The sequence below is a fragment of the Coregonus clupeaformis genome, unplaced genomic scaffold (genome assembly GCF_020615455.1).
Source record: "Coregonus clupeaformis isolate EN_2021a unplaced genomic scaffold, ASM2061545v1 scaf2988, whole genome shotgun sequence".
NCBI classification, from domain to species: Eukaryota; Metazoa; Chordata; class Actinopteri; order Salmoniformes; family Salmonidae; genus Coregonus; species Coregonus clupeaformis.
In genome coordinates, this window is record NW_025536442.1 from 29,008 (window position 1) to 54,859 (window position 25,852).

The 25,852-nt window shown below is 46.8% G+C and overlaps 1 pseudogene; it reads right to left on the bottom strand.

The window, feature by feature from the left end:
* Positions 1–596: 596 nt before the first annotated feature.
* LOC121563795 lies at positions 597–24,537 on the bottom strand (annotated as a pseudogene).
* Positions 24,538–25,852: the final 1,315 nt, after the last annotated feature.

A 25,852-nucleotide genomic window follows, 5' to 3' on the forward strand; every position in this document is an offset into this window, starting at 1 on the left:
GAGATGGGGGTATTAAGAGGTAGTAAGGGGTAATAGAATGTTAATACATACCCCAGAGGGACATGGAGATGGGGGTATTAAGGGGTAATAGAATGTTAATACATACCCCAGAGGGACATGGAGATGGGGGTATTAAGAGGTAATAGAATGTTAATACATACCCCAGAGGGACATGGAGATGGGGGTATTAAGAGGTAATAGAATGTTAATACATACCCCAGAGGGACATGGAGATGGGGGTATTAAGGGGTAATAGAATGTTAATACATACCCCAGAGGGACATGGAGATGGGGGTATTAAGAGGTAGTAAGGGGTAATAGAATGTTAATACATACCCCAGAGAGACATGGAGATGGGGGTATTAAGAGGTAGTAAGGGGTAATAGAATGTTAATACATACCCCAGAGAGACATGGAGATGGGGGTATTAAGAGGTAGTAAGGGGTAATAGAATGTTAATACATACCCCAGAGAGACATGGAGATGGGGGTATTAAGAGGTAGTAAGGGGTAATAGAATGTTAATACATACCCCAGAGAGACATGGAGATGGGGGTATTAAGAGGTAGTAAGGGGTAATAGAATGTTAATACATACCCCAGAGAGACATGAAGATGGCGAAGAATATGGTGGCAGGGTTGTCGAACAGGTGGGATGCCCGGGCGGTGCTACAGGCAGTGGACAGGTGCCAGTAGTCACACACTCCATCACATAGAGGGCACATGGTGAAGTTCCGCTGCTTATCACACATCTCCAGGCTGCACACACACAGACACACAGGGGGCACATGGTGAAGTCCTGCTGCTTATCACACATCTCCAGGCTGCACACACACAGTCACATTTTTCTAAGCATCTTTCTCAACAACAAAAAAAAATAGGTAATTTCTTTATGTGGTGACCCCACTGCAATTCCCCCGTGACCCCACTAGGGGTCCCGACCCCGACCTGGAATACCACTGTTCTAGAGAGACACCTGGGGACTCATTTATAACCGTTGCGTAAGTTTAACACTAATTATCTGCGTGAACCATTTCTGAAAAGACTGTTCATTCACAAACATACTGATACTTCTAAACTTGGCGCACACCGTACATACCCATGTTTCCTGGTATAAAACCAGACCTGTCTTCAAACTGCGCACGCGTGAACAGACATAATTCAGCCTGAAAAACCCCCATCAGTCACCTTTTATGGTAACAATAACGCCCTTATTTGCTGTATACTTTGGAAGTTTTGGAAATAGTTCAAGACAGTCTCTAAAGGAAATAGCAATAGCGAACTTGATCAAATGCCTTTGGAGGCGTTGGCAGAATGTTTTATTTTGCAGTGACATTCTGACCGTTTCTGAAAGACAAAAACAATTGTAAATTGTTGTGTACCTGTAAACAGATCATTTGAATGCAATAATGCTTTGCATTCACTTTTTCCCGAACCTAAATATCTGCGAATTCTGAAACATTGTCTATTCACAAAGAAAAGACAACTACAGCAGACCTACATCCAGTGGTATTCTACACGTCAATACAAAAGATCAACTGTCTCTTCACCTATTCAGTTTTGTTGTGTTATAAACCACGCTCCCGGTCAGATGAAATTACTTGAAATTATAGGCCTAATAACCAATTTAATAGGCCAAATTAAATGACATGTGTATGTCTCCTGAGTGGCGCAGTGGTCTAAGGCACTGCATCGCAGTGCTAACTGTGCCACTAGAGATCCTGGTTCGAATCCAGGCTCTGTCGCAGCCGGCCGCGACCGGGAGACTCATGGGCGGCGCACAATTGGCCCAGCGTCGTCCAGGGTAGGGGAGGGAATGGCCGGCAGGGATGTAGCTCAGTTGATAGAGCATGGCGTTTGCAACGCCAGGGTTGTGGGTTCAATTCCCACAGGGGGCCAGTATAAAAAAAAATAATATGTAAGTCGCTCTGGATAAGAGCGTCTGCTAAATGACTAAAATGTAAATGTAAAATGTAATGTTCATTTGTTCTATGGCTACTTCCGAATATGAACTCATCAGCACCAGAAAAGGTGTAGAATTGATTCAGCAATGGTTATGATATACAGTACCAGTTTAAAGTTTGGACACCTACTCATTCAAGAGTTTTTCCTTTATTTTTACTATTGTTTCCATTGTAGAATAATAGTGAAGACATCAGAACTATGAAATAACACATATGGAATCATGTAGTAACCAACAAAGTGTTAAACAAATCAAAATATATTTTATATTTGAGACCCTTCAAATAGCCACCCTTTGCCTTGATGACAGCTTTGCGCACTCTTGGCATTATCTCAACCAGCTTCATGAGGTAGTCACCTGGAATGCATTTCAATTAACATGTGTGCCTTCTTAAAAGTTAATGTGTGGAATGTCTTTCCTTCTTAATGCATTTGAGCCAATCAGTTGTGTTGTGGCAAGGTAGATAGCCCTATTTGGTAAAATACCAAGTCCATATTATGGCAAGAACAGCTCAAATAAGCAGAGAGAAACGACAGTCCATCATTACTTTAAGACATGAAGGTCAGTCAATACGGAACATTTCAAGAACTTTGAAAGTTTCTTCAAGTGCAGTCGCAAAAACCATCAAGCTCTATGATGAAACTGGCTCTCATGAGGACCGCCATAGGAATGGAAGACCCAGATTTACCTCTGCTGCAGAGGATAAGTTCATTAGAGTTACCAGCCTCAGAAATTGCAGCCCAAATAAATGCTTCAGAGTTCAAGTCACAGACACATTTCAACATCAACTGTCAGAGGGGACTGTGTGAATCAGGCCTTCATGGTCGAATTGCTGCAAATAAACCACTACTAAAGGACACCAATAAGAATAAGAGACCTGCTTGGGCCAAGAAACACGAGCAATGGACATTAGACCAGTGGAAATCTGTCCTTTGGTCTGGAGTCCAAATTGGAGATTTTTGGCTCCAACCGACGTGTCTTTCTGAGACGCGGTGTGGGTGAACGGATGATCTCCGCATGTGTAGTTCCCACCGTAAAGCATGGAGGAGGAGGTGTTATGGTGTAGGGGTGCTTTGCTGGTGACACGGTCTGTGATTTACTTAGAATTGAAGGCACACTTAACCAGCATGGCTACCACAGCATTCTGCAGCGATACGCCATCCCATCTGGTTTGGGCTTAGTGGGACTATCATTTGTTTTTCAACAGGACAATGACCCAACACACCTCCAGGCTGTGTAAGGGCTATTTTACCAAGAAGGAGATTGATGGAGTGCTGCATCAGAGGACCTGGCCTCCACAATTCCCCGACTTGAAACCAACTGAGTGAAGGAAAAGCAGCCAACAAGTGCTCAGCATATGTGGGAACTCCTTCAACACTGAAAAACATTCCAGGTGAAGCTGGTTGAGAGAATGCCAAGCTGTCATCAAGGCAAAGGGTGGCTATTTAAAGAATCTCAAATATAAAATATATTTTGATTTGTTTAACACTTTTTTGGTTACTACATGATTCCATATGTGTTATTTCATAGTTTTGATGTCTTCACTGTTATTCTACCATGTAGAAAATAGTAAAAATAAAGAAAAACCCTAGAATGAGTAGCTGTGTCCAAACTTGACTGGTACTGTATATATACTATATTTCTACATGAAATATTGTCTACTTGAGAAATGTTACATTACAGTATTCAGACGTCGCCTACAAACGTCGATGGAAAAGGTGAACCGTCTGTTCTACCGTTAAAACCCTTTAGAACCCATAGCGGCCGTCAACGGCCTTGTTTTTCTAACGATAGCATCTGTGTCAATATCGCTAAATGAACTCGCTAACAACCTGTTGTCGTATTTGCGTGGCTGTTGTAATCAACCGGAAACCGGAAACAGGGTGTGCCGTCAATCTGGAAAATTGTCAGATCAGATCAAATGGAGTAAAATTCCAGAAACAGCTTCTCTTTTTACTACGGTGAAGTGGGTCCATTTAAATGAGAGATGGGATGAACGGTAGACTATCCTACCTTGTTGTAGGGCCTATTGCGAGAGTAACCTAGGAAACCATCACAGTCAGAAAAGGTGAGGAATTTATTCTGCAACGAACACGGAACTGAAATAAATAATAGGAAATATGCCTCTAATTATTTTAGAACGCAAAGATAAAATAGATTCTCTCTTCTCACTAATGGCAAATTATATCATCTTATTATATTTAGCTGTTCTGAATAAGTCAACATTTAACTTATGCCTGAAAACTGGCGCATGCATGTTTTGAGGGCATATGTTGTGCGAACACAACGTTCCTAAATGAGGCCCCAGGGGCTCTCCTGTTCAGGTGTTCTTTCCAGTCTGACAATGTTCCTCCCACACACATACACGACTAGAGTGGGTACCTGGCATGGACCTGGTCTGGGTGTGTGTGTGTGTGTATGAGAGTGTGTCTGTGTGTGTGTGTGTGAGAGTGTGTGCGCGTGAGATGTGTGTGTGTGTGTGTGTGTGTGTGTGTGTGTGTGTGTGTGTGTGTGTGTGTGTGTGTGCGTGAGAGTGTGTGTGTGTGTGTGTGTGCGTGAGAGTGTGTGTGTGTGAGAGTGTGTGTGTGTGTGTGTGTGTACCTGGGTACGTTCATGTCTACAGTGTAACAGCCATAGCAGAAGACGATAATCCCAACCAGAGAGGCTGGTATGAGCAGCTGAGTGTAGACGCCCAGCCAGGCAAAGTACAGACCGATCTTCTCCCCAAAGTACTTCCTGTAAGGCAGAGGTCATCAGCAGACAGATGTGTGATCATTATTATAATACAACATTGTAATGTACTGGTATTAGGGTTTGGGTTCACTGGGTAATAATGATCGATGATAATGTAGTAATAATGTACTAATGTTGGTAACTAATGATAGGGCGGCAGGTAGCCTAGCGATTAAGAGCGTTGGGCCAGTAACCGAAAGGTCGCTAGTTCGAATCCCTGAGCCGACTAGGTGAACAATCGGCCGATGTACCCATGAGTAAGGTACTTAACCCTAATTGCTCCTGTAAATTATGATATGTAATGTAGTAATAATGTAGTAATGCTGGTATCTAATGATAATGCTATGTAGTAATAATGTAGTACTGTTGGCACCTGATAATGTAATGTAGTAATAATGCAATGTTGATACCTGATGATAATGTAATGTTATAATCATGTAGTAATGTTGATACCTGATGGTAACGTAATGTAGTAATGATGTAGTAGTGTTGGTATATAATGACAATGCAATGTGGTAATGTCAGTACCTGATGATAATGCAACGTGGTAATAATGTTGTAACCGTGGTACCTAATAATGTAATATAGTAATATTGGTAATATTGGTACCTGATGATAATGTAATGTAGTAATAATGCAGTTAACTAATAATAATGCAGTAATGGTGGCACCCGGTAATGTATGGCGTAATAATGTAGTAATGTGTGTACCTGATGATAATGTAACCTGGTGATAATGTAGTAATTGTGGTACCCAATGATAATGTAATGTATACTGAACAGAAAATATAAACGCAACATGTAAAGTGTTGGTCCCATGTTTCATGAGCTGAAATAAAAGATCCCAGAAATGTTCCATACCCACCAAAAGCTTATTTCTCTACAGTTTTGTGGACAAATTTGTTTACATCCCTGTTAGTGATCATTTCTCCTTTGCCAAGATAATCCATCTACCTGACAGGTGTGGCCTATCAAGAAGCTGATTAAACAGCATTATCATTACACAGGTGCACCTTGTGCTGGGGACAATAAAAGGCCACTCTAAAATGTGCAGTTTTGTCACACAACACAATGCCACAGATGTCTCAAGTTTTTAAGGAGTGTGTAATTGGCATGCGGACTACAGAAATGTCCAACAGAGCTGTTGCCATAGAATTTAATGTTAATTTCTCCATCACAAGCCTATATGTCATTTTAGAGAATTTGGCAGTACGTCCAACCGGCCTCAAAACCGCAGACCACGTGTAACCACGCCAGCCCAGGACCTCCACATCCGGCTTCTACACCTGCGGAGTCGTCTGAGACCGACCACCTGGACAGCTGATGAAACTGTGGGTTTGCACAACCGAAGAATTTCTGCACAAACTGTCAGAAACCGTCTCAGGGAAGCTCATCTGCGTGCTCGTCGTCCTCACCAGGGTCTTTACCTGACTGCAGTTTGGCGTCGTAACCGACTTCAGTGGGCAAATGCTCACCTTTGACGGCCACTGGCACGTAGGAGAAGTGTGCTCTTCACGGATGTATCCCGATTTCAACTGTACCGAGCAGATGGCAGACAGCGTGTATGGCGTCGTGTGGGTGAGCGGTTTGCTGATGTCAAAGTTGTGAACAGAGTGGCCCATGGCGGCGGCGGGGTTATGGTATGGGCAGGCATGAGATACGGACAGCAAACAATTGCACAATGGCAATTTGAATGCACAGAGATACCGTGACGAGGTCATGAGGCCCATTGTCGTGCCATTCATCCGCCACCAGCACCTCATGTTTCAGCGTGATAATGCACGGCTCCATGTCGCAAGGATCTGGACACAATTCCTGGAAGCTGAAAATGTCCCAGTTCTTCCATGGCCTGCATACTCACCAGACATGTCACCCATTGAGCATGTTTGGGATGCTCTGGATCGACGTGTACGACAGCGTGTTCCAGTTCCCGCCAATATCCAGCAACTTGGCACAGCCATTGAAGAGGAGTGGGACAACATTCCACAGGCCACAGTCAACAGCCTGATCAACTCTATGCGAAGGAGATGTGTCACGCTGCATGAGGCAAATGGTGGTCACACCAGATACTGACTGGTTGTCTAAACCACGCCCCCAAATTATCTTTTTTTTTTAGGAATCTGTGACCAACAGATGCATATCTGTATTCCCAGTCATGTGAAATCCATAGATTAGGGCCTAATTAATTTATTTCAATTGACTCATTTCCTTATATGAACTGTAACTCAGTAAAATCTTTGAAATTGTTGAATGTTGCATTTATATTTTTGTTCAGTGTAGTTATGTGGTCATGTTGGCACCTGATGATAATGTAATGTCATAATAATGTAGCAATGTTGGCACCTGATTATAATGTAATGCAATAATAATGTAATAATGTTGGTACCTGATGATAATGTAGTGCAATGATAATTATGCAGTAACGTTTGTACCTGATGATAATGTAATGTGATAATAATGTAATAATGTTGGTACCTGATGACAATGTACTAAAATAACAAGGTAGTAATGTTGGTACCTGATGATAATGTAATATAGTAATAAAGTAGGTACCTGATGAGGTCCACAGGTTGGAATTTGTAGAAGGCTCCATATCTGGCCCACTCATCATGGAGCAGCTTAAACAGAACAGACATCAGAGTAGAGTTCAGAACAGACATCAGAGTAGAGTTCAGAACAGACATCAGAGTAGAGTTCAGAACAGACATCAGAGTAGAGTTCAGAACAGACATCAGAGTAGAGTTCAGAACAGACATCAGAGTAGAGTACAGAACAGACATCAGAGTAGAGTTCAGAACAGACATCAGAGTAGAGTTCAGAACAGACATCAGAGTAGAGTTCAGAACAGACATCAGAGTAGAGTTCAGAACAGACATCAGAGTAGAGTTCAGAACAGTAGGACACAGTAGAGTCCAGTAGAATACAGTAGAGCACAGTAGAATACAGTAGAATACAGTAGAGTCCAGTAGAGTCCAGTAGAGTCCAGTAGAGTCCAGTAAAATACAGTAGAGTCCAGTAGAGTCCAGTAGAATACAGTAGAGTCCAGTAGAGTCCTGTAGAATACAGTAGAGTCCAGTAGAGTCCAGTAATATACAGTAGAGTCCAGTAGAGTCCAGTAGAGTCCAGTAGAGTCCAGTAGAGTCCAGTAGAGTCCAGTAGAATACAGTAGAGTCCAGTAGAGTCCAGCAGAATACAGTAGAATACAGTAGTGTGAAGTAGAATACAGTAGAGTCCAGTAGTGTACAGTAGAATACAGTAGAATACAGTAGAGTCCAGTAGAGTCCAGTAGAATACAGTAGAGTCCAGTAGAGTCCAGTAGAGTCCAGTAGGACACCGTAGAATACAGTAGAGTCCAGTAGAGTCCAGTAGGACACAGTAGAATACAGTAGAGTCCAGTAGGACACCGTAGAATACAGTAGAGTTCAGTAGAGTCCAGTAGGACACCGTAGAATACAGTAGAGTCCAGTAGGAAACCGTAGAATACAGTAGAGTCCAGTAGATTCCAGTAGAGTCCAGTAGAGTCCAGTAGGACACCGTAGAATACAGTAGAGTCCAGTAGGACACCGTAGAGTCCAGTAGAGTCCAGTAGAGTCCAGTAGAGTCCATTAGGACACCGTAGAATACAGTAGTGTACAGTAGAGTCCAGTAGAGTCCAGTAGAGTCCATCAGGGGTTCCCAAACGTTTTTGCTTCATGACCCACCAATTAAGGTGTCTTGAGTCGCGACCCACCAATTGGTGTCGTGAGTCGCGACCCACCAATTGAGGTGTCGTGAGTCGTGACCCACCATAACGGTTGAGCGTGAAAAAACATACACAGATCACAGAATAAGTACAAAATATCTTGTCAGCGGAGAGAAAATGTTGCTGTTTTAAAGCTAAATCCTGCGACCCACCTGGTCCCCTGCCGTGACCCACAAGTGGGTCCCGATCCACATTTTGGGAACCTGTCACGGATTCTGCCGAGGCTCCCCTCCTCCTTGCTCGGGCAGGCTTCGGCGTTCGTCGTCACGGAATACTAGCTGCTGCCGATCTATGTTCTATGTTTCTATGTTCTACCTGTTGTCTGATTGTCTCCCACCTGTTTCCCATCATGTGATCACTCCTTCCCTATTTAACCCGGTGGCTCCCATTGTGTTTTGTGCGTGTTTGTTTTTCGTTTCGTGTGTCGTTTGGTGAGCGGGTTAGTTCCTCCCTGTGTGGAGGTATTTTGTATTGGTTTCTTTACTTATTCAGTAAAGTAGGTTTTCATAGAGTTCTGTGTCCTGCGCCTGACTTCGATCCACCGCATTACACTGACACAGAACCACTGTAGTAGAGTACAGCTCAGTAGGACATAGTAGAGTACAGCTCAGTAGGACATAGTAGAGTACAGCTCAGTAGGACATAGTAGAGTACAGCTCAGTAGGACATAGTAGAGTACAGCTCAGTAGGACATAGTAGAGTACAGCTCAGTAGGACATAGTAGAGTACAGCTCAGTAGGACATAGTAGAGTACAGCTCAGTAGGACATAGTAGAGTACAGTTCAGTAGGACATAGTAGAGTACAGCTCAGTAGGACATAGTAGAGTACAGCTCAGTAGGACATAGTAGAGTACAGTTCAGTAGGACATAGTAGAGTACAGTTCAGTAGGACATAGTAGAGTACAGTTCAGTAGGACATAGTAGAGTACAGTTCAGTAGGACATAGTAGAGTTCAGTAGGACATAGTAGAGTACAGCTCAGTAGGACATAGTAGAGTACAGTTCAGTAGGACATAGTAGAGTACAGCTCAGTAGGACATAGTAGAGTCCAGCTCAGTAGGACATAGTAGAGTACAGCTCAGTAGGACATAGTAGAGTACAGCTCAGTAGGACATAGTAGAGTACAGCTCAGTAGGACATAGTAGAGTTCAGTGAAGTACAGTAGAGCAGAAGTTACCTGTCTGTCGTTCCTCTCTGAGTGGTCCACGGCCGTATAGTCCCCCTGCAGAGAGGGGGGAGGAGTCAGACACACACCCATCAGACAGACCAATCACAACACAATGAGGAAGCTCACAGTGCATTACAGCAGCGTTATCAACATTATCACGAGGTTAACAGCAACATTATCACGAGGTTAACAGCAACATTATCACGAGGTTAACAGTAACATTATCACGAGGTTAACAGTAACATTATCACAAATATTGTATGTGCAGCTGGAAGGACAGGAACTGTCACTTACATCATGGAGAGGGAAGGCAGAATCATAGACACCTTTAGCTATTAATGTGGTGATGCCTGAAAGAGACAGAGAGAGAGGTGTCGGTTACTCAATGTATCAACAAACTCATCTAATATTAGTGAGAGATGCTTCAGTGATCTGTATCAGCTTTCCCATTCAGAGGAGAGGAGGGGGCAAGAGAGGAGAGGAGAGGAGAGGGCAGGAGAGGAGAGGAGAGGAGAGGAGAGGAGAGGAGAGGAGGGGGCAAGAGAGGAGGAGGAGAGGAGAGGAGAGGAGAGGAGAGGGCAAGAGAGGAGAGGGCAAGAGAGGAGGAGGAGAGGAGAGGGCAGGAGAGGAGAGGGCAGGGCAAGAGAGGAGAGGGCAGGAGAGGAGAGGAGAGGGCAGGAGAGGAGAGGGCAGGAGAGGAGGGGAGAGGGCAAGAGAGGAGGAGGAGAGGAGAGGGCAAGAGAGGAGAGGGCAGGAGAGGAGAGGGCAAGAGAGGAGGAGGAGAGGAGAGGATTACATTTACATTTTTACATTTGTCATTTAGCAGACGCTCTTATCCAGAGCGACTTACAAATTGGTGCATTCACCTTATGATAGCAGCGGGCAAGATAGGAGAGGAGAGGGCAGGAGAGGAGAGGAGAGGGCAGGAGAGGAGAGGAGAGGGCAGGAGAGGAGAGGGCAGGAGAGGAAATGGCAGGAGAGGAGAGGGCAGGAGAGGAGAGGGCAGGAGAGGAAATGGCAGGAGAGGAGAGGGCAGGAGAGGAAATGGCAGGAGAGGAGAGGGCAGGAGAGGAGCAATCCATCTAGTTTTACATGTAGAAAAAGATCTCAAACTCATGTTGTTAGGGACAGTTGGAACTATGGTGGGGGTCCAAAAAAGGGGAGGGTTGTCAAACTTTTTTTGTTGCTTTGGGGACAGGGGAGGGTAGTGTGGTTATTTATTGGGAACAGGGGAGGGTAGTGTGCTATTTATTGGGAACAGGGGAGGGTAGTGTGGTTATTTATTGGGAACAGGGGAGGGTAGTGTGGTTATTTATTGGGAACAGGGGAGGGTAGTGTGGTTATTTATTGGGAACAGGGGAGGGTAGTGTGTTATTTATTGGGAACAGGGGAGGGTAGTGTGTTATTTATTGGGAACAGGGGAGGGTAGTGTGGTTATTTATTGGGAACAGGGGAGGGTAGTGTGGGTATTTATTGGGAACAGGGGAGGGTAGTGTGGTTATTTATTGGGAACAGGGGAGGGTAGTGTGTTATTTATTGGGAACAGGGGGAGGGTAGTGTGTTATTTATTGGGAACAGGGGAGGGTAGTGTGTTATTTATTGGGAACAGGGGAGGGTAGTGTGTTATTTATTGGGAACAGGGGAGGGTAGTGTGGTTATTTATTGGGAACAGGGGAGGGTAGTGTGTTATTTATTGGGAACAGGGGAGGGTAGTGTGTTATTTATTGGGAACAGGGGGAGGGTAGTGTGTTATTTATTGGGAACAGGGGAGGGTAGTGTGGTTATTTATTGGGAACAGGGAGGGTAGTGTGTTATTTATTGGGAACAGGGGAGGGTAGTGTGTTATTTATTGGGAACAGGGGAGGGTAGTGTGGTTATTTATTGGGAACAGGGGAAAGTAGTGTGTTATTTATTGGGAACAGGGGAGGGTAGTGTGTTATTTATTGGGAACAGGGGAGGGTAGTGTGTTATTTATTGGGAACAGGGGGAGGGTAGTGTGCTATTTATTGGGAACAGGGGAGGGTAGTGTGCTATTTATTGGGAACAGGGGAGGGTAGTGTGCTATTTATTGGGAACAGGGGAGGGTAGTGTGGGTATTTATTGGGAACAGGGGAGGGTAGTGTGGTTATTTATTGGGAACAGGGGAGGGTAGTGTGTTATTTATTGGGAACAGGGGAGGGTAGTGTGTTATTTATTGGGAACAGGGGAGGGTAGTGTGTTATTTATTGGGAACAGGGGAGGGTAATGTGTTATTTATTGGGAACAGGGGAGGGTAGTGTGTTATTTATTGGGAACAGGGGAGGGTAGTGTGGTTATTTATTGGGAACAGGGGAGGGTAGTGTGTTATTTATTGGGAACAGGGGAGGGTAGTGTGTTATTTATTGGGAACAGGGGAGGGTAGTGTGTTATTTATTGGGAACAGGGGAGGGTAGTGTGTTATTTATTGGGAACAGGGGAGGGTAGTGTGTTATTTATTGGGAACAGGGGAGGGTAGTGTGGTTATTTATTGGGAACAGGGGAGGGTAGTGTGTTATTTATTGGGAACAGGGGAGGGTAGTGTGTTATTTATTGGGAACAGGGGAGGGTAGTGTGTTATTTATTGGGAACAGGGGAGGGTAGTGTGTTATTTATTGGGAACAGGGGAGGGTAGTGTGTTATTTATTGGGAACAGGGGAGGGTAGTGTGGTTATTTATTGGGAACAGGGAGGGTAGTGTGTTATTTATTGGGAACAGGGGAGGGTAGTGTGTTATTTATTGGGAACAGGGGAGGGTAGTGTGTTATTTATTGGGAACAGGGGAGGGTAGTGTGGTTATTTATTGGGAACAGGGGAGGGTAGTGTGTTATTTATTGGGAACAGGGGAGGGTAGTGTGTTATTTATTGGGAACAGGGGAGGGTAGTGTGTTATTTATTGGGAACAGGGGAGGGTAGTGTGTTATTTATTGGGAACAGGGGAGGGTAGTGTGGTTATTTATTGGGAACAGGGGAGGGTAGTGTGTTATTTATTGGGAACAGGGGAGGGTAGTGTGTTATTTATTGGGAACAGGGGAGGGTAGTGTGTTATTTTTGGGAACAGGGGAGGGTAGTGTGCTATTTATTGGGAACAGGGGAGGGTAGTGTGCTATTTATTGGGAACAGGGGAGGGTAGTGTGCTATTTATTGGGAACAGGGGAGGGTAGTGTGGGTATTTATTGGGAACAGGGGAGGGTAGTGTGGTTATTTATTGGGAACAGGGGAGGGTAGTGTGTTATTTATTGGGAACAGGGGAGGGTAGTGTGTTATTTATTGGGAACAGGGGAGGGTAGTGTGTTATTTATTGGGAACAGGGGGAGGGTAATGTGTTATTTATTGGGAACAGGGGAGGGTAGTGTGGTTATTTATTGGGAACAGGGGAGGGTAGTGTGGTTATTTATTGGGAACAGGGGAGGGTAGTGTGTTATTTATTGGGAACAGGGAGGGTAGTGTGTTATTTATTGGGAACAGGGGGAGGGTAGTGTGTTATTTATTGGGAACAGGGGAGGGTAGTGTGTTATTTATTGGGAACAGGGGAGGGTAGTGTGTTATTTATTGGGAACAGGGGAGGGTAGTGTGGTTATTTATTGGGAACAGGGGAGGGTAGTGTGTTATTTATTGGGAACAGGGGAGGGTAGTGTGTTATTTATTGGGAACAGGGGAGGGTAGTGTGTATTTATTGGGAACAGGGGAGGGTAGTGTGTTATTTATTGGGAACAGGGGAGGGTAGTGTGTTATTTATTGGGAACAGGGGAGGGTAGTGTGGTTATTTATTGGGAACAGGGGAGGGTAGTGTGTTATTTATTGGGAACAGGGGAGGGTAGTGTGTTATTTATTGGGAACAGGGGGAGGGTAGTGTGTTATTTATTGGGAACAGGGGAGGGTAGTGTGTTATTTATTGGGAACAGGGGAGGGTAGTGTGTTATTTATTGGGAACAGGGGAGGGTAGTGTGCTATTTATTGGGAACAGGGGAGGGTAGTGTGGGTATTTATTGGGAACAGGGGAGGGTAGTGTGGTTATTTATTGGGAACAGGGGAGGGTAGTGTGTTATTTATTGGGAACAGGGGGAGGGTAGTGTGTTATTTATTGGGAACAGGGGAGGGTAGTGTGTTATTTATTGGGAACAGGGGAGGGTAGTGTGGTTATTTATTGGGAACAGGGGAGGGTAGTGTGTTATTTATTGGGAACAGGGGAGGGTAGTGTGTTATTTATTGGGAACAGGGGAGGGTAGTGTGTTATTTATTGGGAACAGGGGAGGGTAGCGTGTTATTTATTGGGAACAGGGGAGGGTAGTATCCACCATTCGTAGTGACAGTGGCTTGCGAAAGTATTCACCCCCCTTGGCATTTTTCCTATTTCAGGTTTGTTGTGGTGCCATATTCTTTCCATGTTTTAATAATGGATTTTAAATGGTGCTCCATGGGATGTTCAAAGTTTCTGATATTTTTTTATAACCCAACCCTGTTCTGTACTTCTCCACAACTTTGTCCCTGACCTGTTTGGAGAGCTCCTTGGTCTTCATGGTGCCGCTTGCTTGGTGGTGCCCCTTGCTTAGTGGTGTTACAGACTCTGGGGCCTTTCAGAACAGGTGTGTATATACTGAGATCATGTGACACTTAGATTGCACACAGGTGGACTTTATTTAACTAATTATGTGACTTCTGAAAGTAATCAGTTGCACCAGATCTTATTTAGGGGCTTCATAGCAAAGGGGGTGAATACATATGCACGCACCATTTTTCCGTTATTTTTTTTTAAGATTTTTTTTTTAATAAGTTATTTTTTTCGTTTCACTTCACCAATTTGGACTATTTTATGCATGTCCATTACATGACATTCAAATAAAAATACATTTAAATTACAGATTGTAATGCAACAAAATAGGAAAAACACCAAGGGGGATGAATACTCTTTAGCAAGGCACTGTAGTCTACCAGTCTATCCTGCCCTCTATCCACCATTCATAGTGATAATATAGTCTACCAGTCTAACTGTCTACCCTGCCCTCTATCCACCATTCATAGTGATAATATAGTCTACCAGTCTAACTGTCTATCCTGCCCTCTATCCACCATTCATAGTGACAATAGTGGTTGGTGGATCGTTTGTCCAGATCGGCAATAAGCTCTGGACAATAAGCTAACTAGGAATTTAACCACAAAAGTTATTTTTATGTGCGCAACAAGTCAGTTTGTTGGAAACACAACTGATGGGAAAATGTTAAATTATTATTAAAATGCGCATATTGTTTTTATGCAGAATTGAATATTTGCATGAAAATCTGTCGCCAATTGGAAGGAAACCCAGTCATAGACACCCTAAAGTCTCTGGCAATTATGGCAGTGTGCCCCAGAGATGCGTCTGTACAGGCCCACCTCTGTGTAGACACGTCCTGGCAGCCATCAACCACTGCCCCGCTGCCTTGTGGGTTAGTCTGGTACGACAAAGGCTAGAGGAGCACACCCTGAGAGAAAAGCAGCGTGCTGGCGGGGCGGTAGGTGGACACCGACAGACTGGGGATCCGGCAGCCTCCTGCAGCTGTGGAAGATACTGGTCGTCCTGGGTTTGCCCCCTTACCAGTGGACTCTCATCTTCCTACAGTGAAGTAGTGTTGTTGGGGATTGCACACCCTCAGCGGCACTTTAAATAACTTCCTTTGCGCAGGTATCCACTTCTGACCTCGGTCAAGCCATGACCCGGAAACCGGACTAGAGTCTGGCGGCGTGCCCTGAGTGAGACCAGGTTCCTGAATGATGGTTCTGGAAAGAGGAGGGAGAAGGCTACACCTTCTTCTGGAAAAGGGGTTAGGGTCAGGGTGGGACTGGCAATTAAGAACAGCCTTTTACCCAGACTGAGCCTTCGTCCACCCATTCAAGACCTCAACCATTCGCCAACCTTCCAAGAGGTGTTATCAGCTATCCGCTCCCTCAAGAACAACAAGACTCCTGGTGCTGACAGCATCCAGGCAGAGCTACTTAAGAAGGGAGGTTCCTTCTGGCGCTGACAGCATCACGGCAGAGCTACTTAAGAAGGGAGGTTCCTTCTGGCGCTGACAGCATCCTGGCAGAGCTACTTAAGAAGGGAGGCTACTCCTGGCGCTGACAGCATCCCGGCAGAGCTACTTAAGTAGGGAGGTTCCTCCTGGCGCTGACAGCATCCTGGCAGAGCTACTTAAGAAGGGAGGTTCCTCCTGGCGCTGACAGCATCCTGGCAGAGCTACTTAAGAAGGGAGGTTCCTTCTGCACCAGAACACTCCACCAGTACATCACTGAGGTGTGGGACCGGGAGATCGTCCCCCAACAGTGGTGGGTTTGGGACCGGGAGATCGTCCCCCAACAGTGGTGGGTTTGGGACCGGGAGATCGTCCCCCAACAGTGGTGGGTTTGGGACCGGGAGATCGTCCCCCAACAGTGGTGGGTTTGGGACCGGGAGATCGTCCCCCAACAGTGGTGGGTTTGGGACCGGGGAGATCGTCCCCCAACAGTGGTGGGTTTGGGACCGGAGATCGTCCCCCAACAGTGGTGGGTTTGGGACCGGGAGATCGTCCCCCAACAGAACAAGGGTGACAAGTCCATCTGCGGCAACAGCCGGGGGGAAATCCCTTCTGGCTGTTGCCGGCAAGGTCCTGGCTAAGGTGATGCTACACAGGCTGGTGAACAACGTCACAGAGGAACTGCTGCCAGAGTCAGAAAGAACAGTAGTACGGTCGACATGATATTCACGGCAACTCCAGGTGACGTGCCGTGGACTAACATCAGGACCTCTCCAAGGCCTTTGTCGACCTCTCCATGGCCTTCGACACTGTGAGCAGGGAATTACTATGGGGCATTCTAATTTGTCACAAATTAGTCAACATCCTTTGCCAGTTCCATGATGGGATGATGGCCCGGGTGGCCATAGGAGGGCAGGAGTCAGTGCTCTTTGGAGTAAGCATCAGGAGGCTCCAAGCAACCACCAAGGTTTGGACGGAGCGGGTTCTTGAGCTGCAGTATGCTGATGACTGTGTTCTTGTGGCCCAGAACACCTTCAGTCCATCCTTGTAGCGGCTGTGAGGGTCTATAGCAGGATGGAACTGTCTATCAACACCACCAAGACAGAGGTGGTCTGCCAATGGAGATCCAGCCCTCCACCCAACATGCCTGTTTTCACCATTGAACACAAATCACTGCCAATAGTCCCGTCCTTCAAACACCCGGGCAGCATCCTCTCGGAGGACTGCAGCATCGACCTCGAAATTCAAAATAGGATCAAGCAAGCATCAGCTTCCTTCGGGAAACTCAGACACAGGGTCTTCCAAAACAGGGATCTCCGCCTCCACACCAAAGTCACCGTCTATCGTCTGCATCACCACACTTCTTTACAGCTGTTCTATCAAGCTGTCTGCATCACCACACTTCTTTACAGCTGTTCTATCAAGCCGTCTGCATCGCCACACTTCTTTACAGCTGTTCTATCAAGCCGTCTCCATCACCACACTTCTTTACAGCTGTTCTATCAAGCCGTCTGCATCACCACACTTCTTTACAGCTGTTCTATCAAGCCGTCTGCATCACCACACTTCTTTACAGCTGTTCTATCAAGCCGTCTGCATCACCACACTTCTTTACAGCTGTTCTATCAAGCCGTCTGCATCACCACACTTTACAGCTGTTCTATCAAGCCGTCTGCATCACCACACTTCTTTACAGCTGTTCTATCAAGCCGTCTGCATCGCCACACTTCTTTACAGCTGTTCTATCAAGCCGTCTGCATCACCACACTTCTTTACAGCTGTTCTATCAAGCCGTCTGCATCACCACACTTCTTTACAGCTGTTCTATCAAGCCGTCTGCATCACCACACGTCTTTACAGCTGTTCTATCAAGCCGTCTGCATCACCACACTTCTTTACAGCTGTTCTATCAAGCCGTCTGCATCACCACACTTCTTTACAGCTGTTCTATCAAGCCGTCTGCATCACCACACTTCTTTACAGCTGTTCTATCAAGCCGTCTGCATCACCACACTTCTTTACAGCTGTTCTATCAAGCCGTCTGCATCACCACACTTCTTTACAGCTGTTCTATCAAGCCGTCTGCATCACCACACTTCTTTACAGCTGTTCTATCAAGCCGTCTGCATCACCACAATTCTTTACAGCTGTTCTATCAAGCCGTCTGCATCACCACACTTCTTTACAGCTGTTCTATCAAGCCGTCTGCATCGCCACACTTCTTTACAGCTGTTCTATCAAGCCGTCTGCATCACCACACTTCTTTACAGCTGTTCTATCAAGCCGTCTGCAACGCCACACTTCTTTACAGCTGTTCCATCAAGCCGTCTGCATCGCCACACTTCTTTACAGCTGTTCTATCAAGCCGTCTGCATCGCCACACTTCTTTACAGCTGTTCTATCAAGCCGTCTGCATCGCCGCACTTCTTTACAGCTGTTCTATCAAGCCGTCTGCATCGCCACACTTCTTTACAGCTGTTCTATCAAGCCGTCTGCATCGCCACACTTCTTTACAGCTGTTCTATCAAGCCGTCTGCATCACCACACACTTCTTTACAGCTGTTCTATCAAGCCGTCTGCATCACCACACTTCTTTACAGCTGTTCCATCAAGCCGTCTGCATCACCACACTTCTTTACAGCTGTTCCATCAAGCCGTCTGCATCACCACACTTCTTTACAGCTGTTCTATCAAGCCGTCTGCATCACCACACTTCTTTACAGCTGTTCTATCAAGCCGTCTGCATCGCCACACTTCTTTACAGCTGTTCTATCAAGCCGTCTGCATCGCCACACTTCTTTACAGCTGTTCTATAAAGCTGTCTGCATCACCACACTTCTTTACAGCTGTTCTATCAAGCCGTCTGCATCACCACACTTCTTTACAGCTGTTCTATCAAGCCGTCTGCATCACCACACTTCTTTACAGCTGTTCTATCAAGCCGTCTGCACGCCACACTTCTTTACAGCTGTTCTATCAAGCCGTCTGCATCACCACACTTCTTTACAGCTGTTCTATCAAGCCGTCTGCATCACCACACTTCTTTACAGCTGTTCTATCAAGCCGTCTGCATCACCACACTTCTTTACAGCTGTTCTATCAAGCCGTCTGCATCACCACACTTCTTTACAGCTGTTCTATCAAGCCGTCTGCATCGCCACACTTCTTTACAGCTGTTCTATCAAGCCGTCTGCATCGCCACACTTCTTTACAGCTGTTCTATCAAGCCATCTGCATCACCACACTTCTTTACAGCTGTTCTATCAAGCCGTCTGCATCGCCACACTTCTTTACAGCTGTTCTATCAAGCCGTCTGCATCACCACACTTCTTTACAGCTGTTCTATCAAGCCGTCTGCATCGCCACACTTCTTTACAGCTGTTCTATCAAGCCGTCTGCATCACCACACTTCTTTACAGCTGTTCTATCAAGCCGTCTGCATCACCACACTTCTTTACAGCTGTTCCATCAAGCCGTCTGCATCACCACACTTCTTTACAGCTGTTCCTATCAAGCCGTCTGCATCACCACACTTCTTTACAGCTGTTCTATCAAGCCGTCTGCATCGCCACACTTCTTTACAGCTGTTCTATCAAGCCGTCTGCATCGCCACACTTCTTTACAGCTGTTCTATAAAGCTGTCTGCATCACCACACTTCTTTACAGCTGTTCTATCAAGCCGTCTGCATCACCACACTTCTTTACAGCTGTTCTATCAAGCCGTCTGCATCACCACACTTCTTTACAGCTGTTCTATCAAGCCGTCTGCATCGCCACACTTCTTTACAGCTGTTCTATCAAGCCGTCTGCATCGCCACACTTCTTTACAGCTGTTCTATCAAGCCGTCTGCATCCCCACACTTCTTTACAGCTGTTCTATCAAGCCGTCTGCATCACCACACTTCTTTACAGCTGTTCTATCAAGCCGTCTGCATCACCACACTTCTTTACAGCTGTTCTATCAAGCCGTCTGCATCACCACACTTCTTTACAGCTGTTCTATCAAGCCGTCTGCATCACCACACTTCTTTACAGCTGTTCTATCAAGCCGTCTGCATCGCCACACTTCTTTACAGCTGTTCTATCAAGCCGTCTGCATGGCCGCACTTCTTTACAGCTGTTCTATCAAGCCGTCTGCATCGCCACACTTCTTTACAGCTGTTCTATCAAGCCGTCTGCATCACCACACTTCTTTACAGCTGTTCTATCAAGCCGTCTGCATCACCACACTTCTTTACAGCTGTTCTATCAAGCCGTCTGCATCGCCACACTTCTTTACAGCTGTTCCTATCAAGCCGTCTGCATCGCCGCACTTCTTTACAGCTGTTCTATCAAGCCGTCTGCATCACCACACTTCTTTACAGCTGTTCTATCAAGCCGTCTGCATCACCACACTTCTTTACAGCTGTTCTATCAAGCCGTCTGCATCACCACACTTCTTTACAGCTGTTCTATCAAGCCGTCTGCATCACCACACTTCTTTACAGCTGTTCTATCAAGCCGTCTGCATCGCCGCACTTCTTTACAGCTGTTCTATCAAGCCGTCTGCATCACCACACTTCTTTACAGCTGTTCTATCAAGCCGTCTGCATCACCACACTTCTTTACAGCTGTTCTATCAAGCCGTCTGCATCACCACACTTCTTTACAGCTGTTCTATCAAGCCGTCTGCATCACCACACTTCTTTACAGCTGTTCTATCAAGCCGTCTGCATCGCCACACTTCTTTACAGCTGTTCTATCAAGCCGTCTGCATTGCCACACTTCTTTACAGCTGTTCTATCAAGCCATCTGCATCACCACACTTCTTTACAGCTGTTCTATCAAGCCGTCTGCATCACCACACTTCTTTACAGCTGTTCTATCAAGCCGTCTGCATCGCCACACTTCTTTACAGCTGTTCTATCAAGCCATCTGCATCACCACACTTCTTTACAGCTGTTCTATCAAGCCGTCTGCATCGCCACACTTCTTTACAGCTGTTCTATCAAGCCATCTGCATCACCACACTTCTTTACAGCTGTTCTATCAAGCCGTCTGCATCACCACACTTCTTTACAGCTGTTCTATCAAGCCGTCTGCATCGCCACACTTCTTTACAGCTGTTCTATCAAGCCATCTGCATCACCACACTTCTTTACAGCTGTTCTATCAAGCCGTCTGCATCACCACACTTCTTTACAGCTGTTCTATCAAGCCGTCTGCATCGCCACACTTCTTTACAGCTGTTCTATCAAGCCGTCTGCATCGCCACACTTCTTTACAGCTGTTCTATCAAGCCGTCTGCATCACCACACTTCTTTACAGCTGTTCTATCAAGCCGTCTGCATCACCACACGTCTTTACAGCTGTGAAGCCTGGGTCACTTAGTCGCCACAACAAGCAGCTCGAGCGATTCCACATAAGATGCCAGCAGTGCATCCTGGGAATCACCTGGTGCGATCGATTGCCCCATACAGAAACACTTGCCCCAAGACCAACTGCAAGAGTACTGAGGCCATGGTTTGGGTTAAGGTTAGGGGTCAGCGGTCACTCACCCATGGATTGGCTGGTGCGCGTGCAGGCGGTGCGTCTCAGGATCTCGTACACCTGAGAGGGTCATAGGTCACACAGAATATTGTGTCAGAGAGAAACAGAGACCTGAAACCATATTCCCATTGATTCTTGACATTCATATAAAAACAGAGAAACATCCTTAATGAGAGACTTACTATTCGACTGCGTATGCGTTGTCAAAGAACGTGTCTTTAGAGGTGATGTTAAATCTGTAGAGAACAAATAATAGGTGTCAACTCAGGAAACTCACAACAACCACACAGATGGTTCTCAATATAGACCAACTGTTGTCAGAGTGTGTGTGTGAGTACGTGTGTGTGTGTGGGGGGGGGGGGGGTGGTGTGGGTGCATCTTACAAGTGTAGTTTTTCCCTGGAGAAGCAGTGGGAGAGCTGCTTGGTGGTGCTGTGGCCTAGCTGGGGGATGTTGGGTTGGAACGGCTGGTTCACCTTCCTCCAGAACTCACTGAGGCTGGCACTGAACCCATGCTCCTCCTTCAGACCATAGCTCTACACACAGACAACAGACACACACAGAGAGAGACAGAGACAGAGAGAGAGAGACAGAGACAGAGACAGAGACAGAGAGAGAGAGACAGAGACAGAGACAGAGACAGAGACAGAGAGAGAGAGAGAGAGAGAGAGAGGGAGAGAGAGAGAGAGAGAGAGAGAGAGAGAGAGAGAGAGACAGGCAGTAAGCAATGGCAAAGTAATTTATCCAACAGTCATATAAACATCTTACTCTGCTTATCTTAAAATCAGCGTAAGGTTAAAATCTAAGTAAGCATCGTCGATTAAAATCTGGTTTTCTGACAAATCTTTCGAACGATTAGGACACGTAACACCGTTCCAGCAGTGTGTTTGATCTGCTCATGTGCCAGCACCAGCTTCGAGAACCTCCCTCTTTAGTGCCAGTGAAGTGAGTTCAGAACAACTGAATGAATGCATCTTAGAAGTAGTTTTCACATACAAACGTTATATGCAGAACATATTAATATGTCAGAATCAAATATGCTTCACAAAAATAACATGGTCGCTGTGGTAGAACGTTTATGTTGATTGGTGATTTTCTGCACTTAATCAGAGTGCCATCAGGTAGCCGTCTGGCAGTCCGACGGACCAATCGGAGTTTGGCGAATGCCAGGAGAACGCTACCTGCCCCTGGCAGTCGGCCGGACGAATCAGAGTTTGGCGAATGCCAGGGAGAACGCTACCTGCCCCTGGCAGTCCGACGGACGAATCAGAGTTTGGGCGAATGCCAGGAGAACGCTACCTGCCCCTGGCAGTCCGACGGACGAATCAGAGTTTGGCGAATGCCAGGAGAACGCTACCTGCCCCTGGCGGTCCGGCCAGACGAATCAGAGTTTGGCGAATGCCAGGAGAACGCTACCTGCCCTGGCAGTCCGACTGACGAATCAGAGTTTGGCGAATGCCAGGAGAACGCTACCTGCCCCTGGCAGTCCGACGGAGCGAATCAGAGTTTGGCGAATGCCAGGAGAACGCTACCTGCCCCTGGCAGTCCGGCCGGACGAATCAGAGTTTGGCGAATGCCAGGAGAACGCTACCTGCCCCTGGCAGTCGACCAGACGAATCAGAGTTTGGCGAATGCCAGGAGAACGCTACCTGCCCCTGGCAGTCCGACGGACGAATCAGAGTTTGGCGAATGCCAGGAGAACGCTACCTGCCCCTGGCAGTCCGACGGACGAATCAGAGTTTGGCGAATGCCAGGAAAACGCTACCTGCCCCTGGCAGTCCGGACGAATCAGAGTTTGGCGAATGCCAGGAGAACGCTACCTGCCCCTGGCAGTCCGGACGACGAATCAGAGTTTGGCGAATGCCAGGAGAACGCTACCTGCCCCTGGCAGTCCGGCCGGACGAATCAGAGTTTGGCGAATGCCAGGAGAAGCACCTGCCCTGGCAGTCCGACGGACGAATCAGAGTTTGGCGAATGCCAGGAGAAGCGCTACCTGCCCCTGGCAGTCCGACGGACGAATCAGAGTTTGGCGAATGCCAGGAGAACACTACCTGCCCTGGCAGTCCGACGGACGAATCAGAGTTTGGCGAATGCCAGGAGAACGCTACCTGCCCCTGGCAGTCCGAGCGACGAATCAGAGTTTGGCGAATGCCAGGAGAACGCTACCTGCCCCTGGCAGTCCGGGCGGAGCGAATCAGAGTTTGGCGAATGCCAGGAGAACGCTACCTGCCCCTGGCAGTCCGACCGGACGAATCAGAGTTTGGCGAATGCCAGGAGAACGCTACCTGCCCCAATGCGTAGTACCAACTGTAAAGTTTGGTGGAGGAGGAATAATGGTCTGGAGGCTGTTTTTCATGATTCAGGCTCCTTAGTTCCAGTGAAGGGAAATCTTAACGCTACAGCATATGATAATATTCTAGACGATTTTGTGGCAACAGTTTGGGGAAGGCCTTTTCCTGTTTCAGCAAGACAATGCCCCCGTGCACAAAGCGAGGTCCATACAGAAATGGTTTGTCGAGATCGGTGTGGAAGAACCTGACTTGTCTGCACAGAGCCCTGACCTCAACCACATCGAACAGCTTTGGGATGAATTTGGAACGTCGCCTGCGAGCCAGGCCTAATTGCCCAACATCAGTGCCAGACCTCACTAATGCTCTTGTAGCTGAATGGAAGCAAGTCCCCGCAGCAATGTTCCAACATCTAGTGGAAAGCCTTCCCAGAAGAGTGGAGGCTGTTATAGCAGCAAAGGGGGGACCAACTCCATATTAATGCCCATGATTTTGGAATGAGATGTTCGACAAGCAGGTGTCCACATACTTTTGGTAATGTAGTATAAGTCCCCTTTGGTCGATTTTCCCGAATGTGAGTTGTTACATTGCAAAAGACACGTCTCTGCTGTAGTGTGATTCCGACAGCTTTTTCCTTTAAAAGTTCACCACGCTGTTTCAGGTAGCAGCTAAAGTAATCCAAGTAGGAGAATAATCCACCGTGTCTTCATGTGGCTCTACTGTGGCCTGATGGGTAATCTGATGCAACATTAAAGATTGCTAAAACTACTATAAAACAAAGCAACAACAACGGATGAGTTTAAAAAAGAAAGAAAACGCTGCAAGGCACTACTGAGATGAACCCCCTGTTTGTGTTAGGGGAGGATCCATCCATGGGATTAAACACACACACAGGGGGCTGTAAAGGGAGGAGGTCTCACCTTATTAGTGGGGGACACACAGGGGGGCTGTAAAGGGAGGAGGTCTCACCTTATTAGTGGGGACACACAGGGGGCTGTAAAGGGGTGGAGGTCTCACCTTATTGGTGGGGACTTTAATCTTGAGGAACTCTGCCTCCCTGCTCAGGACCGGCCAGGGGACATGGAGCCGAGTGAAGCTGGGCCCGAGACCCTGACCTGGAGGAGAGGAGAGGCACAGGGGTAGGAACCAACAGTCAGATAGCACACAGTTTAATACCAGGAGAGGAGGACAGGGGTAGGAACCAACAGTCAGATAGCACACAGTTTAATACCAGGAGAGGAGGACAGGGGTAGGAACCAACAGTCAGATAGCACACAGTTTAATACCAGGAGAGGAGGACAGGGGGTAGGAACCAACAGTCAGATAGGACACAGTTTAATACCAGGAGAGGCACAGGGGGTAGGAACCAACAGTCAGATAGCACACAGTTTAATACCAGGAGAGGCACAGGGGGTAGGAACCAACAGTCAGATAGCACACAGTTTAATACCAGGAGAGGCACAGGGGGTTGGAACCAACAGTCAGATAGCACACAGTTTAATACCAGGAGAGGAGGACAGGGGGTAGGAACCAACAGTCAGATAGCACACAGTTTAATACCAGGAGAGGAGGACAGGGGTAGGAACCAACAGTCAGATAGCACACAGTTTAATACCAGGAGAGGGAGGACAGGGGGTAGGAACCAACAGTCAGATAGCACACAGTTTAATACCAGGGAGAGGAGGACAGGGGGTAGGAACCAACAGTCAGATAGCACACAGTTTAATACCAGGAGAGGAGGACAGGGGTAGGAACCAACAGTCAGATAGCACACAGTTTAATACCAGGAGAGGAGGACAGGGGTAGGAACCAACAGTCAGATAGCACACAGTTTAATACCAGGAGAGGAGGACAGGGGTAGGAACCAACAGTCAGATAGCACACAGTTTAATACCAGGAGAGGAGGACAGGGGTAGAACCAACAGTCAGATAGCACACAGTTTAATACCAGGAGGGAGAGGCACAGGGGTAGGAACCAACAGTCAGATAGCACACAGTTTAATACCAGGAGAGGAGGACAGGGGGTAGGAACCAACAGTCAGATAGCACACAGTTTAATACCAGGAGAGGCACAGGGGTAGGAACCAACAGTCAGATAGGACACAGTTTAATACCAGGAGAGGCACAGGGGGTAGGAACCAACAGTCAGATAGCACACAGTTTAATACCAGGAGAGGCACAGGGGGTAGGAACCAACAGTCAGATAGCACACAGTTTAATACCAGGAGAGGAGGACAGGGGGTAGGAACCAACAGTCAGATAGCACACAGTTTAATACCAGGAGAGGAGGACAGGGGGTAGGAACCAACAGTCAGATAGCACACAGTTTAATACCAGGAGAGGAGGACAGGGGTAGGAACCAACAGTCAGATAGCACACAGTTTAATACCAGGAGAGGCACAGGGGGTGGAACCAACAGTCAGATAGCAC